The 18317-nt window shown below is 35.7% G+C and overlaps 1 protein-coding gene across 4 annotated transcripts in view; it reads right to left on the bottom strand.

The window, feature by feature from the left end:
* LOC145249747 (putative amine oxidase [copper-containing]) overlaps nt 1-18317 on the bottom strand; it is an 845813-nt gene that overhangs the window by 71774 nt on the left and 755722 nt on the right. The gene's annotated exons all lie outside the window — the stretch shown is intronic.

The following is an 18317-nucleotide window of genomic DNA, read 5'->3' as shown; positions in this document are numbered from 1 at the left end:
CGCTTGTGAAAAAGCATGCTCCTAGTCCCGGACCCGTATTGAGGCGTTGATTGAGGCTGAAGGCGGCTACATTGAATAGATGTCAGCTCTAATACATAATCAAGTTATCTGAATTAATATTGTCAATAAAAGTTTAAAAATAAAGAGTGTTGTTTTCTTTAGGGCGACAAATTAATCGTTCCACTGTATATATATATATATATATATATATATATATATATATATATATATATATACATGATAATTTAATTCATACAGATGTCTTATCGAGTCAATTTTCTATTAATCATTATATTGTACCCAATATATTAGTGATTTCAAATCTAATAAAATATGACTTATCAACTATAATCGAAACTAAAACATTTAGCGCCCCAACCTTATTCGTTACCGATTGAGCTATCATCAGATGAATAAGAAATGATTACACATGGACCCTTTAGCAACCCATTTTACCGGCTTATTCTTTCGACACGTATAAATCTATGATATATCAAGTTTTACGTCTGTAGACGAAAACTTGGCAAATGAGTTTGGTGGAGGCTGTTCATCAGACAGACAAATAGATGACGTCAATTTTACACACAAACACACACATGTCCCTTATTTGTAAGACTACAACTGATAATATTTTATTTTCTTCTTTTTGGGAAGGTAAGACACAAGGTTAAGTTTTGGATTCATAAAGTTTTCAGTGGAACGAACCAGTTTCGAACTTGGCACTCTCAGGTTTTCAGTTAACCAATTCAGTTTCTTTTTTTTTTACATAGGCGTCCCCATTTATCAAGACCGATAGGCCACTCAAGGATAAGGGTTAAAGAGTGTAGAGTAGTCAAAAGGACAATATAGTAATCGATAGTAATGGAAGTTCGGTAAATTTGTTAACTTAAGTGGAACGGCTCATCAGAAACTTGTTCACGTTGGACTTGAAGACAACCATATTATAGACAGCTGGAAAGCAGGAAAACGGAAGACAATTCCACAGGCGTGCAGTTCTAAGAAAGAAGCTTTGATCATGGAATCTATGTTTAGGTTTAGGCACAGATAAAGAGTGGGGGGAATTATTGATAGTGTTTTCAGCTAGTTGAGTGTTTCTTGTGAAAGTTTGGCGAGGAGGGGACCATAGATTGAAGCTCAGTCGAACACTTTCCATGAAAATAACGATAAAGCAGAGACAAACTCGCAACATCTCTTCTTTCTTCCTTTGTAAAATATTCCATTCTATTTCAAAAAGATTTTTTTTGTAATATTTCCTTTTCTTATTGAGTATTTTTAACCACAATTTTGTTCGGTTATTGATCTCATTTTCTTACTTCCGCTCGTTTCGCTTCCAGAAATTGTTATCTAATTTGACATCTGACAAAAAGAAAAAAAAAAAAAATTGGTGGTAATAAATTCAGTCACATCTGTGTTTGAAACAAGTTCTTTTTTTTGGGGGGGGGGGGGCGGAAAGATACATTTCTTTTTATTTGGCGGAAGGATACATGTTTTTTTTTTGGCGAAAGAATGCTAAAGTCTTTATACGTGAAAAATCATTTCCGCTTTGATGTTGTCCGCGCGTTCTTCATTTGTACAAAATATATGTGGAATATCAAAAAGTAGACATAAGAAAATCTATTAGTAAAAAATGAAATAAATAATGAAAAAAAAATCAGATGTTTTCAAATATTTTTCATCAGAATTTTTACTTTTATCGAGAAAGTGCCAAGACATTTTTTAAATGTAACTTTAATAAAATTGAGTGACAGGAAGTGAAGCCGCAGATATACACGTGAGTACACAACTATATAAAGCTTTTTGTCATATTGAACGACATCTATCTTTTGAACGCGCGTGCGCACACACACACACATTCACAGACACACAGACACAGACACAGATATATATATATATATATATATTTATCTCTCTCTATCTGTCTCTGGCTCTGTCTGTCTGTCTGTCTGTCTGTCTTTGTCTCTCTCTCTCTCTCTCTATCTCTCTCTATCTCTCTCTCTCTCTCTGTCTCTCTCTATATATATATATATATATATATATATATATATATATATATATATATGGGGTCCCGATTTCGAATCTCAGCCATTCTCATGAGTCTTAAAAGACGAAACACGTGTCAGTGGATAATTATATTTTTAAAAGCAATATATATGCCGCTCCCCACATGAGGTTACCAAATTGGTTAAAGGGAAAATTATTCCCAACTGGCATTTAGGTAAAAATGCACTTTCGTAAATAATGAAATTCATTCAAAACGTATCGCAAAAACAATAACATCTCTCCATCTCTCTCTCTCTCTCTCTCTCTCTCTCTATATATATATATATATATATATATATATATATATATATATATATATATATATACTAGCAGAAGTATCCGTCGTTTACTGGGTTCAAAAACAGAGGGGGTTATAAAGAGATAGGTTTTGATACTCAAAAATTTTACCTAAGCAAACTATTATGAAAGTAAAGATAATTTTCGCGAAAATATATTTTTTATATCAACTTTGTTTCCATTCGTAGCCAAGAGTTACCAACAAAATGATATATATATATATATAATAATATAAATATACAAGAAATAAATATTACCATAGTCAATAAAAGTTACTTTTATGGTAAAAAGTTCATTGGTTTGTATTTTTAAGTAATTCGTAAAAAAAAAAAAAAAATTTTTAATTCACGAACCGGTTTAAAAAAATTAAAATGGCAGCGACTTTGAAATGGAGAGCCCCATTTTCAATTTGATGGGGGGGGGCGCCTGAGCATTATGTGTTAACAATTTAAGAGAGTTCCGTCAACGTAAGGAATATTTATATATGTCGTTTTTGGCTTTCACTTTAATAAGAACGTGAATTTATAAGGTGAATTTATTCGGCACAGTACAGGGTATTTTTTTTTATCGTGACGCCATCACTAGATGGGTTGCCTACTACGGCATCTATCCTCGAGAGAAGGATAGACCGCGCTAATTTCCCAATCTGGTATTTTTTTTACCTCACGGTGCCTAGAGCGCCTCGCATTCCCAAATGGTCACCCATCTGATACTGGCCAGGCGCAACGTTGCTTAACTTCGGTGATCAGCGTGTCAACGTGATTGTGCCGTATACAGCGTGCACCTTAGCCAAACAGTCTAGGAGCCATAAAAAATAATGTTTTTATTGCATTTTTAAAAGAATAAAAAAAAACTATAATTATATCTAGTGCGTCAGTGCATGAATTTTTAAATAAATAATTATAATAAGAGTTATTCATACCAATAATATTGTGTGTGTGTTTTTTAAAATTTCCTTCCTTTGAAGATTATAACACTAAGTATGGGGCAGCCAAACCAGCTGCCAACATTGTCCTGCTTTTTATTGAAACCAACCGGGAGCTCTTTTTAGTATCCTCGTTGTTCCCTTTAGTGCAATTGTCTGGATCTCTTTTGCACTTGGTTCACCAGGAATATTAGTTAGGTAGGACTTCAGGTTCTTCATCATAATCCCTGTGGAACCTATAATAACTGGTATGATTGATATCTCTCTAAGATTCCAGTTTCTTTTCATATCATACATGAGACTTGGTATTTGGTCTGTTTCTCTCTTTCAGCTCTGTTCAGACCGCCATCATTAGGAACACTCACTTCAACCAAGATTACAACTCTATGTGTTCGTTTGTGATATTTATGTTTTACTTTTAATTCGATTCTCAAGTCTACTGTGCGATATTATTATCAAGCACAAGTTTTTCGCATGGATTTAAATTAATATTCAATTTTTACTTTTAGACTTTAAGACTTTGAGATTTCTGATTTGAAATTGTGTCAGTTTGGGCGAGCAGCCATCTACTAAAAGTAAAGACAACTGTTAGCTTTCCAGGTTTTACTTAATCTGATCCTCGCCCAATCCTCTACTCGTCCGTTCCAGGTTGGGATAGGACTCTAATGTAATGAAGCTGTTCCAAACATTTTTGGATTTCAATAAAATCCATCAAGAGGTACCATTTTTTGTCAGCAACTTTATTTTTTGCCACTTATCAAAGCTAAAACATACACACGTATATAGAAAATTCAATGTGTGTGTTTGTGATATGCACGTGTCTTATGTATAAAAAGTCGACCTAAGATCTAAAAGTGTATTCTTATGTAAAAATTTAAAGTCGGAATCTATTGCATATTGTGCAACAGACGTCTCTCAGCGTTCGCTCGGCTTTTGCCGGAACATGACGCCAACAGCCGAATTATGCCGAGCGTCGCTGATAAAATCATAGCAACACTACGTAAAAGAAAATAACAAAATGAATAAATGTAAAATTTAAAAATCAAAAACAAAAAACAAATTACCCTAATTTAGTGTTTTATTTTTCATTTTTCTCTAAAAATTATAACTGTCAAGAAAAGGTTAGAGAAAGCAAAAATTAATTGGAGGGGTTCAAATAATTTTACGGACATGTTTTAAAAAAGGTTTTTCAAATATATTTTCCATTTTTTTATGTTTTAAAGTTTGTTTTCTCAGGAGAAACTGGAAACAAAATTTTTTCCAAGTGTTTTTTTAAGTATTTTTTTTTTTGTAAAAAAAATATTTTTTTACAAATTGGAAAAGGTTTTAAAAATTCATTATACAGGGTGATCCCCCCCCCCAAAAAAAAACGGCCCCAACTCTAATTAGGCCCCGTTTCTTAGTGTTTTGTCCGAATGAAATGAAACTTTGGTCATAACTAGTTTATTATATTCAAAACATCGCATCAAAAGCTTAGGTCCGAGCTATGGGGTGGCCACTCAAAATCAGTCTTGAGACTTATCACTCGGCCTCCGAAGTTCTCTTTCAGCAAATCTCGGGACAGGTTTGAGGTGTGAGAACTTGCTTCGTCCTGCTGGAACCAGAAATTGCTCATGAGCGACGGGTAGATGGTCTGGAGCTCACTCATGAAGGTTTTGAGGACCTCCACATACCGCTCCTTGGTGACTGTCACTGCTACGCCGGATTCTTCGATGAAGATTGGTCCGATGATGCCTCTTGCCGAGATTGCAGCCCACACCGTGCACTTAGGAGAGTGCAGGTGCTTGGCGGCTACTTCATTGGGTCTGGAGGACCCCCCAGAAGACATTTGTTTTGGAGTTCGCCTTTCCATCAAGATGGAAATGGGCTTCATCTGAGGTCCAAAGGCGGTTAAGGAAACTTGGTGTCTCCTCGATCTTCTCGAGCATCTTGATTGCCATAGCCCTCCTTTGCTTCTTTTCTGAGGCTGTAAGGGTCTGCAGCCCTTATATCGTTCACCAGCACTCTCCTGCAAGTCTCACGGGACATACCGAGGGGCTGACTTCGCTTACGCACAGAGCGTTTCGGACTCTACTTGAGAGACTCTCACTCTTTCGACCAGCTCGGCTGTTCGCTTCTTGGGACATCCCGAGTGGCTTGAACGGTTCTCTCTGGCAGCGTTGAGGTTCTCGACGGTCACATACTTCTCGAAGTGGTCCACCCAGTTCTGAATTCTGCTTTTGGATGGAGCCTTTTCACATTCGAACTGACGCATGAAACTGTCCTGGGTTTTCTTAAACGAGCCTGTCTTGTAGTAAAATTTAACAGAGTGTATTCTTTGTCCCAGCTCCCACTGGGGTTTTGGTGTACTCACGGTCGTTGATTCTGCCATGTCCTGTAAAATAAGGGCAATCAGTGAATAAATAATGGAGATATCACATAAAGTGTACACGGGGCCCGTTTTTTTTTTAGGTCACCCTGTGTTAGTAGTGTCCAGGATTTACACGTAACAACTGGTGATTTTTCTCTTTCAATATTTATCTCAAAGTTGTCTACCAGGCGCACGCGTGCCACCGCCTCGTTGTAATTCAGCGCGCCGCGTTTTTATTGGCTGATCAGCGTGTTACGTCAGACAGCAGCTTAACCCGAGTTGTTGCTCAGCATAATCCGGCTATTGATGTTACGTTCTGGCCAAAGCCGAGCGAACGCTAAAATACGTCTGGTTCACAATATCCACCAGTACCCAATTTTCTTGACATTTTATAAATAATTTTATGGCCTGTGTTTATCAGAAATGTCTCATCTATTCCCTGCTTCCTTTGTTCCAGCTTGTTTGACTCGTTAGTTTAGTGGTCTCCATCAACTTGTTGTTTCGATAGCTCATTGTAATACAACTTTCCAAGAACCGCCTCCTCCTTCCTTTTGTTCTTGTTAGTTCCTTCTATCAAGTGGTTTCACGCCTTGTCTGGAGCGATTTTCAAAAAATCATCTATAAATGATAGTTGATTATGAATATCGATGCCTTTGTTCAGTCTCAAGAGACAATGGATACCCTCTGTAAGGAGAGCTGCGCGTGTAATTGTGAAGCAACAGCTGTGCAATCTCTAACCACAGTTCTCCTGAATTGGCACTGTTTGGGTCCTAGTAGCAAGGGGTAGTTCATGACGACCGGAAATAATGTCGAGATAAGCGGAGAGCACATACAACACTTAGAATTCCCATATGGTCACCCATTTTAGTACTAACCAAGTTCAACGTTGCTTAACTTTAGTAATTTAACGGGAACCGGTATGTCAATGTGGTTATGCCGTACAAAAAGATGAATATAGATAATGGTAATCGACTCTTGATCTTAATTTGCTCCTTCCAACTTAATGATATTCTGCTATTCAATTTATTAGCAAATGACGTGTCTTTCGTAGTCAGGGTTCCAAAATAAGTTGGTCACGTGTCAAAGATGGCTGTATATAACGGATGAACGTGTTATTTTAGAAGAAGATCAAATTATAAAAATTATCAAAAAAAAAAAAAAAAAAAGAACGGACAGTAGAAAAAAAGCTGCATGAACCGTCTGTGTTATTAACTCGGAAAGACGAAACGAAATATTTATGAAATAAAACAAAAAATAAATAAATAAATATTGCGAAACGGAAACTATTTTGATGAGACGGCGAAAACAAACAAAGAAAATAAAAAAAGAACAATATCGAAGATTCCAACTTTCGAAGAAACATATCATGAACTATAAAAGACAAAAATAACCATTTTCGTTGGTGATTACAATATCATATTTATTTTTGTTTCGAGTAAAGATAAAAAACCAAAAGAAATAAAGCACTCAGGGAGCGAAAAATTCCGCCATGGTTTCAAAATAACCTTATCTGACCACCCAAGGCTACTTGGAATCGACTGTTATAAAGTAGTAGAATACTAGTAATTGTCTAGTAGAATACTAGTCTCAAAACTGGTGAAATGGATTCACCAAACACAACATTTTTGCAACATTTTAGGTCCCTTTGTTATATATTTGCTGCAGCCACTCGTTCCAATGTGCTTTTCAGTTTATAATTGCTAAATTCACTTTTTTTTTACTGGTTTGTGATGTATACACATTGACAGAAAATAAAACACAACACAGCTGATCTACAAAATGATATTTTGTTTATTTAACACCGACGGATTTTTTAAAATATATTTTTGGATTTAGTTGTGACGGGTGACTGATATTAGTGAAGGCGCGTGGGGGTGGTGATGATGCTTCATATTAAAGAATGTTTCAGCTTCTCCTCAGCCTCTGTGACTGACCATCTCAATTTTTGTTTGCATCGATTTATACATTCCTTTATTCTGGTATGCTCAACATTTCCCATTATCTATTGCTTAATATTTCCTTTGATCGATATCCTCTTACATATTCTGGGTCAAATTATGCATTCTAATAGACAATAATGGAAAGTATTGCATCTCATCGAATGCATCTCATCGAATGCATCTCTTTCTGAAAGCCACCTGCAAATCCAGCATGCATGCAGTGGCCCTGCTCTAAATTTGAGAACCATGGTAATATCGGGAACACGAGTAAAGACGGTAGTACTCAATTGCTTTCCGTTTTGATTCGGGGGTGTACCTCCCTCCGTGAGTTAAACGTGCCCCCAGGTACTAACTCACACATGCACACACACTAAGTGGCTTAAATATATATATATATATATATATATATATATATAATATAAGAGATCAAATTAAGGGGTTTTGTTGCACTGACATTGATATTAAAAGCATTTTCTACTGAAAAAACATTAAAACAAACTTAACTGAGTAATTGATGTGCGTGCTACTTTACAAAAATTGACTAATTGTATATTGTTTTGAAAATAAACTTTCATTAATTAATTATTCATATTCATGGTTGGATGATTGGTCTCATTTAACTTTTACGCTTAAGCCTATTCATGCATAGTTTCTACATTGTGCATGATTCCGTATCATTTAGAATGAAAACCTTCAAGCACCGATATCTCTCTCTCCTTCTCTCTCTCTCTCTTTCTCTCTCATATATATATATATATATATATATATATATATATATATATATATATATATATATATAAGGCCCCTCTCTTTGGGTAGAGTACTGTCGTAAGTAATCTCACACGCTACTTAATAGGCTGAAAAATGCGACGCTCGCTCTTTGTTTATAAACAAGCAGTTAAAGCACTGTAAAGTGGTGGACAAGTGTTTGTTTAAATAGACATTTGGCGAGATAATTTACGGGCACCGCTGCCGTGGATGGATCGGTAGAACTGCTGACTGTCAACGCGATGGTTCTAGGTTCAATCCTCGGCTTAGGAGAGGTGCTAGTCTAGCGGCACTGATGAGTTGTGATACAACGAAACAAGACTGTATGTCGATGACTACAAATATATATATATATATATATATATATATATATATATATATATTAGTTTACAAACAGGCGGTTTGAGCACTGTAAAAGTGGTGGACGGATGTTTGTTAAAATAGACATTCGGACAGGTTATTTGTGGGCATCGCTTCTGTGGTTGAGTGGGAGATCTTCCGACTGTCTAGATTCGATTCTTGGCTAATCTAGCGGCACTGATGAGTTGTGATGCAACGAAACAGGACTGTATGTCGATGACTATATATATATATATATATATAATATAAAGCTGAACGTCTGTGTGTGTGTGTCTGGTCACGAATAGGCTCCTATATGGTTGACAATTATAAAAAACTGATCACATATAATGATAGAAGATGTATCGAGACACAGGAAAGGGTATGTTTGATCTGGCATAATGATGATTCATTAAAATTGTGGGGTCTGCGTATGTGCCTGGTCCACAAAGTATGGAAATAAAAAATTTAAAATTAAAAAAAAAACTACATATATAAGGTATTTGAATCCATGCAAAACTTTATATTTGGGTTTAAGCCCGGAAAAATTGATGCAAAAATGGGAAAATGAAAATAAAATGAAATTTGCCAGGTGAAGGTCGAACGCCGGCACTACGAATGCATAACGTAGTTGCAATTAGTTCATGTTTTAATTTTTAGCCTCGCAGTGAACATGTTTTCATAGCCCAGTCATTGACGGCAGAGGCAAAATAAATTGTAAGATGAACGTTTTGGTTTCGATTCTCTGTGGTGGCGCATGAGTCTTTTTAAAATTTTTTTTTTCAACCATTACTATATATTACATCAATCTATCTATCTATCTATCTATCTATCTATCTATAAAAGTAAAAATGCCTGTCTGTCGTTTCTCTATTGTAGTTAAGGAAGACTATTATACAGAAAGGCATTACTTTACATATTCAAACATTTTAATATACGCATATGCATATGACCTTATGAACAGTACATAGGACCCGAGAAAAGCCGGGTGGAATTGCTAGTATATATATACAGTTATGTTGAAGTATATATATATATATATATATATATATATATATATATATATATATATATATATATATAATGCTGAACGTCTGTGTGTGTGTCTGGTCACGAATAGGCTCCTATATGGTTGACTATTATAAAAAACTGATCACATATAATGATAGAAGATGTATCGAGACACAGGAATGGGTATGTTTGATCTGGCATAATGATGATTCATTAAAATTGTGGGGTCTGCGTACGCGCCTGGTTCACAAAGTATGAAAATAAAAAATTAAAAAATTAAAAAAAAACGTTTACAAGTGTTTTTGATATAGATGTACATAATAATACTTTGATAAGTATGTTTTACCTTAAATAGGGATGGTATAATAAAATTGTGGGGTCTGCGTACGCGCCTGACCTCCATAGAATGGAAATAGGCACACACTTTAATAAAGACTTTTCATATCTATCTGCGTAAGTATACTTTGATAATTGTGTTTCAGTTTGAAGAAATATGGTATAATAAAATTATTGGGGTTCGTTCGGTCCTGACCTCCATAGAATGGAAATATATCACAAAATCTAACAAGGTTTTTTTAATATAGATCCACAGAATATTGTGATAAGTGTTTCAGTGTGAACAGGTATGGTATAATAAATTATGGGGTTTATCTATTTTATTTTTACTTTCATCATATTTTGCTTAGGTTTTGATACCCCCAAATTCGAAGCTATCTCTTTACAACCCTTCCTTTTCATAACCTATCATACTTTCATAAATCAGAGTCCATTTTCTGTAGGCTGTTTTTGAACCCAGTCAACAACGGGTAATTTTGCTAGTATATATATATATATATATATATATATATATATATGTGTGTGTGTGTGTGTGTGCGTGTATGTGTGCGTATGTGTGTGTGTGTGTGTGTGTGTATTTCAAGTCTGTAGACCGACAATGAGAGAGGAGTTCAGTAGAGACCATATCGCACATACACAAAGTCACACACACACACACACATACACACACACACACATACATATATAATATGATATTTTAATGCATCCATATTTCGTACATATTATTATTATTATAGTCGTGATTTCAAAAGTAATGAGCCTTCAGCTACAATAAGTTTCGGTCTACAAACTTGCAACCTTTGGTTTCGATTCTATCGGATGGCACCCAAGTAATTTTTTAAACATTTGAAGTTGTTACTATATATAATAATGAACAGGGAATTGGCCGTATAATAATAAATACGAAATTTCCATGAATCAAATTATAATATATAAGCGTATTTTACGACCGGGTAACACCAGGCGGACTGCTTATATATATATATATATGTGTGTGTGTGTGTGTGCGGTGTATAAATATGGTGGACACACTTTAGTAAAAAACTTCATGTTCCTTTTATGAAAATATGGCAGGCAAGTCAGGACTACAAAGACGCCTGCATCAAACACCTCTACAAGAATAAGGGAGTCGAGAACGTTTATGACAACCATCGTCAGATATCCCTGCTTTCGATTGCTAGAATGATTCTGGCTGGACTCATTCTTAAACGAATCATCAGGCATCTCATTGATGAGGCATATCCTGAGTCCCAGTGCGGTTTTTGGCCAGGTCCCGCCACCACTGGCATGATATTTTCACTCCATCAATGCCAGTAAAGGTTCGGGAGCGAATCAAGAATTGTATATGGTGTTTGTTGGCCTGACGAAGGCCGATACTGTGAATCGTGGCGCTCTTTGACAGATCTTGAGAAAGCTTGGTATCCTAGAGAGCATACTGAACGTGATTATTTCTTTTCATGGGGGGAATGAGGGCTAATGTTGTTTCTGATGGCATGATGTTCGAAGCCTTTAGTGTTACAGACAGTGGTGCGTAATGGCACTAGTCCTCTTTGCACCTTTCTTCTCGCTTATGCTGAAGATCCTGGATATGACCTTAAACTATATCCAGTGGTGAGGCCCCAGCTTGCGGGCCTTGAGGAGTGTGGAGCCACCCTTTAATTGCCATTACTCCCAGGTACACTCTGACCCGAGTGGTAGTATTTGTTAGGGTCCCAACTATGGGTTGAATAGAATCCGACTTGAAAACAACAAATATATTCTATTAAAAAAATTTTCTTCAAAATCTTTGGATTCGGCATTAAATAACCTGAAAATGGTTGATATGCCGTAAAAGAAAAACAACCAACTTATGCTGAAACATGCATTTAGTGACATTGACACTGGTGTCAAGTTTAAATTTCCGTCATTTCGTGGATTGTTACACCACCAACGGTTCAAAGCCAAAACTCTTCTCTGAACCGAAGTTATTTGCTTTTTGCCGACGATACTGCTCTGGTGGCAAAACCATTCGAGGAAGCGCAGTCTCTTCTCGATCGCTTTTCAGCTGCATTTACAGCCTTTGGACTGACAATAAGCATAAAAAAGTATGAGGTAGTACATCAGCCTCCCACAAAGCAAATTGGAGACGTAAGACAAAATCCATCTGAGTATAGATTACCCAAGCGTAAACTGAAAGTAAATGGTCTTGATATTAAGTCGTTTCCCTACCTCGGCAGCAAAGTAAATCATAGTAGATTCCTTGACTATGAAATTGTTCACAGGATTGCTAAGGCAACCTGTGCCTTTGGAATCCTTCGTCATCGCTTGTGGGATGAAAGGGATATCCAACTGAACACAAAAATTCTTGTTTATAGTTCTGTCGTTTTCTCTTTACTTCTTTGCGGCTCTGAGTCATGGACTCCGTACAGACACCACATTCATCAGTTAGATGTATTCCATAAAAGTTGTCTACTCTTGATTTGGGGCCTTACCCTCCGCGACAAGGTTTCAAATGCTGAATTATTCAAATGCAAAATATCTGGCATCGAACCATTCCTCATCCAGTCACAGTTGCCGTGGTCACGTCTTGAGGATGCCTGCTAACAGAATATCAAAACTTGCGATTTTCAGTCAGCTGGCAGATGGGAAAAGAAATGTTGGGCGGGCTTGGCTTGAGTACAAGGACATGTTAAAAAGTGATCTGTCTGCAGTAAACATACCATATGGGAGTCTTGAAAAAGAAGCGAGTGATCGTAAGGAAAGGAGATCGTTTTGTTTTGAAGGAATCCGAAAAATTCGATATGGTAGCATAAGTTGAGAGAAAACAGAGAAAAAGCAAAACGATTGGCAGCGAACCACTATCAGCAGCTGCCAATAATCATGTTCTATATGCGACCTTGTTTGCAGATCTCTTGCTGGACTGAAAAGTCATCAGAGGTAAAAAACCCAAATGAATGCGGGATGTCGGAACCTCATACGGCGTATCGACGTGAATGTCCATGATATATATATATATATATATATATATATATATATATATATATATAGATAGATAGAGAGATAGATAGATAGTCATCCACATACAGTACTGTTTCGCTGTTTCACAACTCATCAGTGCGGCTAGAGAAATTGTAGACAACAAAAAGTGATATGTTGGTATATATATATTATTTGTCGTATACAATAAAGAAGCACAATTCTGAAATGGAACACGTACATCAACTCTGTTGCCAAGGTCGCTCGAAAGATGGTGGGATCCTTCTACCGCTCCAGAAGATATCTCACTACTGATGCAATTCTCTATCTATATAAAAGCCAGGTACGTCCGAGGATGGAATACCGTTGCCACATCTGGGCAGGAGCTGCTAAAAACAGCCTATCCTGCCTTGACAGAGTACAAAATAGACTTCGTGGCTTAGTGGGGGATGCCCTTTTCTCTACCCTGCAACCTCTCTCCCACAGAAGAGACGTTGCGAGCCTGTCCTTGATTTATCGTTATTTTCATGGCAGATGCTCGTCTGAACTCCAATCTCTGGTCCTCCCTCGCCAATCTTTCACGAAAAACACCCGTCTAGCTGAATCCACTGTGAAAAATTTCCCCCACTCTATATCTGTGCCTAAATCAAAACGCGGATTCCATGAACAAAGCTTCTTTCTTAGAACTGCACGCCTGTGGAACTCTGTTCCGTCTGCCTGCTTCCCTCCGGACTACAACTTGGTTGTCTTCAAGTCCAATGTTAACAAATTCCTAATGAACCGCCCCCTTAAGTAAACATTTCAGCAAATCTCCTCACTAACGTAATGTACTTGCAATAACCCTTATCCCTGAGTGGCTTCCGGGCCTTGATAAGTGGTGATCACTGTGTAAAAAAAACAAAAAAAACTGGGGGAGGTGTTACATGCTTTTTATACCTAGGTATTTCAGAGTCTAATGTTTCTCATCAAAAAAGAGGCTAGGGGATCTAAGTTGCAAACAACTCAATGCGGCATATATAGCTGCGGGGATAACTGGAAGGCTATTAATGTATTTGGTATATAGGAGCGTGATGGACGAGAAGTGAGCGGGGCGTCTGGGGGTGTTAAACTAATATAGGTGAGTTTTAGCTGGGAACTTGCGATAGGCTAGGGGCTATAAGGAGTAAAGGGGGATAATATGATATGGGGCGGGTGGTGACGATATATAAAAGGAAGCATAAAAAGATGGCTAGATAAACGGGGTAAATTGCATATTCAATGCGAAGTAGGATTATATGGATAAGGATTGCTACGCCTACGACAGAGCACATTCCATTAAATAAATACTTATAATACATAGGAGTGAAACATTGCGCTGATGGGAGGGAGGGTGGAGAAACTAGCGGTAGATGCAATAGCCTAGATATGACAGCAATACTGCATGGTTTAGTAAAGATGTAAGATGCTTTCAAGTGTGAATGGCTTTCAAGCATGGTAGGAGGGGCCCACCTTCTTTGCAACAGCCTTGGCAATGCCTTCAGTATATCCATGTTGCATTTGAATCTTAAACGAAGGAGTCTGAACGATAAGCTCATGTGTAGGGTTATATTTCTCATGAAATCGGTGGTTGAAAAAGTTTTCTAATCGTGAAAGGAAAGAAGCTTAGTCTTAGTAGCATTAAATGTTATCATCCATTTTCTATACCATAATAAATGTCGTTTGCTAAGGGTTCTGCCATTGTATTTGATATGTGTACATACGTTTTTCCCTAGTGTATATTATAGAGCAAGTGCCATCAACAAATATACCCATCTCGGACACAATTTTATCAGGAAGTTATTTATGAATATCTTTCTTTTTTCATTACAGCTTTACATTTTTTTTGTCACCGGCGTTTCATGACCTTAACCTGTATGGCGGTATTAAATAGATGGATATTTCTCTTTCACCATCGATCGCCATCATCATATTATGGTAACGGCCGAACGAAAAATAAAGTCGTGTCCATTAATTTCGTTTTTAGACTGTCAGCTGCAACAATTCCGACGTCATGTAATTACTTCGAATATCGTTTCCGCCGCTGGCAGTATCATCTTTTATGACGAGGATATTTCGTGTGTAAAATTATTTTCATAGTTTTAGCCTTTGAATGTTTTTCATTTTACTCTTTGTATTCGAAGTAGAGGGGGGGGCGAATGATTTGTGTATGATTAGTTTAATGGTTACAGCCATGGCGAATGAAATCGGTAATAACGAGTTCGAATCGTCACATATCTACTATAGTACTTTTTAATATATATATATATATATATATATATATATATATATATATATATATATATATACACACACTTAGGGGATTAGAACAAGCGTCTAAAGACCAAAGTATATTTTAATGTATTAGTGCATTCATTAATACAATTAAAATAAATAAAAGAAAACAGTGCTCGTTGTAATGTAGATATATAATAAGCTCGATAGACATATATGTCTTAGACCTAAATTATCAATCATCTTACTCTCTCTCTCTCTCTATATATATATATATATATATATATATATGAAAAACATTATATTTATCATCTTTACATCATCAACGTTCTGACCCCATCTAGCATCAATTAAAATGAATGGCTCTCGTCTTGGGGAGGCCTCAAGTTTTGACAAGCTTCTGGACTTGACCTTTACTCCTGATCTTAAATCTGTTGCAAAGGCCCCTGGAAAAATGGTCGGATCCTTCTATCGATCCAGTAGATATCTCACTACTGATGCAATTCTCTATCTATATAAGAGCCAGATACGTCCAAGGATGGAATACCGTTGCCACATCTGGGCAGGAGCTGCTAGAAAAGACTTGTCCTGCCTTGATAGTGTTCAGAATAGACTTCGTAGCCTTGTGGTAGATGTTCTTTTCTCTTCGCTGCAACCTCTATCTCACAGAAGAGATGTTGCAAGTTTTTCTCTGCTATCGCTATTTTTATGGTAAGTGCACGACTGAGCTTCAATCTATGGTCCCCCCTCGCCAAACTTTCACAAGAAACACTGGTCTAGCTGAAAACACTATCAATAATTCTCCCCACTCTTTATCTGTGCCTAAACCTGAACGTTGATTCCATGAACAAAGCTTCCTTCTTAGAACTGCACGCCTGTGGAATTGTCTTCCATTTTCCTACTTTCCAGCTGACTACAATATATATATATATAAATATTATGTATATATTATATATATATATGTATATAAATATTATATATATATATAATATTATATATATATATTTATATATATAATATTATATATATATATTTATATATATAAATATTATATAATATATATATATATATATATTATATACACACACATATATGTAAAATATTTAAATATGTAAATATTTAAAATATTTTTTTTTCTGAATTTCAGATATAACAGCTATCCTGGCAACTTCCTGTGCACCCTCTCCTGAATCTTCATTTTAATTTAAAAAAAAATGCTGGTACCAATATATTTATTATTATCATTCCTTCACAAAACTCTTTAACCCTTATCCTTTAGTGACCTCTCGACCTTGATAAGTGGCGACGCCCATGTTAAAAAAAAAGAAAAAAAAAGCTCCTTTAAGAAATCAAGTATTCATCAACTTTTGCATGGACTTAACGTAGATTTTTATGGACCGTTCTTTTATGGGTCTTTAGCCAGTTTAAATAGTTATAAGGGATCAAAATTGAAAAAAAAAATCGTTATACATGTTGTACATTTATCGTAGTTTATTTTTAATTTCTAATCAGTTTACGTAAAAAAATATAATTTTAATAAAACAATTTTGTAATGAAAGCAACATTGAATTTTTATAAAACAGTTTTTTTATTGTTTTTTTTTTTTCGAACAAATAAATAATTTTAATGAAACATTTTTTTGAATTTTGAATTACATCAACTTTGAAGGGTCAACAACAAATTAATTTAAATGAAACCGAAAAACCATTATCTAATTTAATTTTGTTATTTATTTTGTGCTTCGGCCATAGTTTAAAATACTGATTCTTCCCTTGGATTTCAACGACAGGTACGTGAAATAAAATGGCGTCTCCAGTTTCGGCGATAACGTGTAGAAGTACCAAAACATCATAAAACTTTTCATAACATATTTAATATGATGTACAAGAAATTTATTAACTACTTTAAAGGTAATTTTATTCATCTTAATGAGTTTTCTTATTCCGTCACATACATAAGCGCTGTCTGTCTGTTTTGAAACTTCGAGGCCCATGATTAGTTATCTGTTTGTACTGTTGTGAAACTTTAGGGGCCCCGAGGTAACATTGTTTTCATTTGTGAGCGATGTTTATGTATAAACAGCCTAACTACGTAAAGTCCATAAAAAATCCAATTATTTGAGGCCCCTAATGTCGCTCTGCAACTTTTAGTTTCGGAAGAGATAGAGTGAAAATATGGAGACATGCAGACAGACAGACATACATAGAGAGGCTTATATATTAGGTTTTAATCAACTGTAATCTTTTTAATTGTGTAGGGAAGTATTGCTTGCGATTTTTTAGACCCGTGGATAATTTAAATTCCTTAAATTATCGAATTAGATTTCTAAATTATCTCAACGTATAGGCACTCCTAACTTTGAAAAGACACTAAAATATTAACGAAAATTTTACGTTTACAACGTAACCTTCCATATTAAACATATATAAAATACTAGCGGGGGGGGGGCGTCTTTGCCCGGTCGTAAAATACGCTTAAATATGATATTTTAATTTGTCCAGATTTCGTATATATTATTATAAAGTCGTGATTACAAAAGTAAAAAAGAGTATTAAAGAAACCAACAGCTATAATCGAAACCCAAAGCAAAACTGTAGCATTCAAAGCTGGTGACGTTACCTCTGTACCAACGTGACACGGATATGGACAGATTAGAAATGAAAAATAACCTTAGATGAATGTACAAATGTTACAATTTTTACCCATTTTTGACCCCTTAAAAACTATTTTAACCGGCTAAAAACCCATAAAAGAACGGTTTATAAAAGATTAAATAATTTGAGGCCCCAGTTTCGGAAGAGAAACAGTTTGAAAAGATTGGAGGCAGACAAACGGACAAGCATATAGCCGTTTATATATTAAATCTCGTTTTGTAAAGTTGCGCTTTTGAATTCGGTAATCTTCATTTTAGAAATAATATATATATATATATATATATATATATATATATATATATATATATATGATTATTTTTTTTTTTTGAAAAAGAATTCCAGCAGAGTGCTCAATTAAAAGGAAAATCCAAATTGTAAGAGCGTATTTATATTTTGTGTACAGAAAGTTGTTAGTTGAGACAGATCATTGGTACCGTCGGTTTCAAGCCCGA

This window comes from Euprymna scolopes, chromosome 28 (assembly GCF_053919585.1).
Source record: "Euprymna scolopes isolate OS-2025 chromosome 28, ASM5391958v1, whole genome shotgun sequence".
Lineage (NCBI taxonomy): Eukaryota > Metazoa > Mollusca > Cephalopoda > Sepiida > Sepiolidae > Euprymna > Euprymna scolopes.
This window is presented reverse-complemented; position numbering and strand designations above follow the sequence as displayed.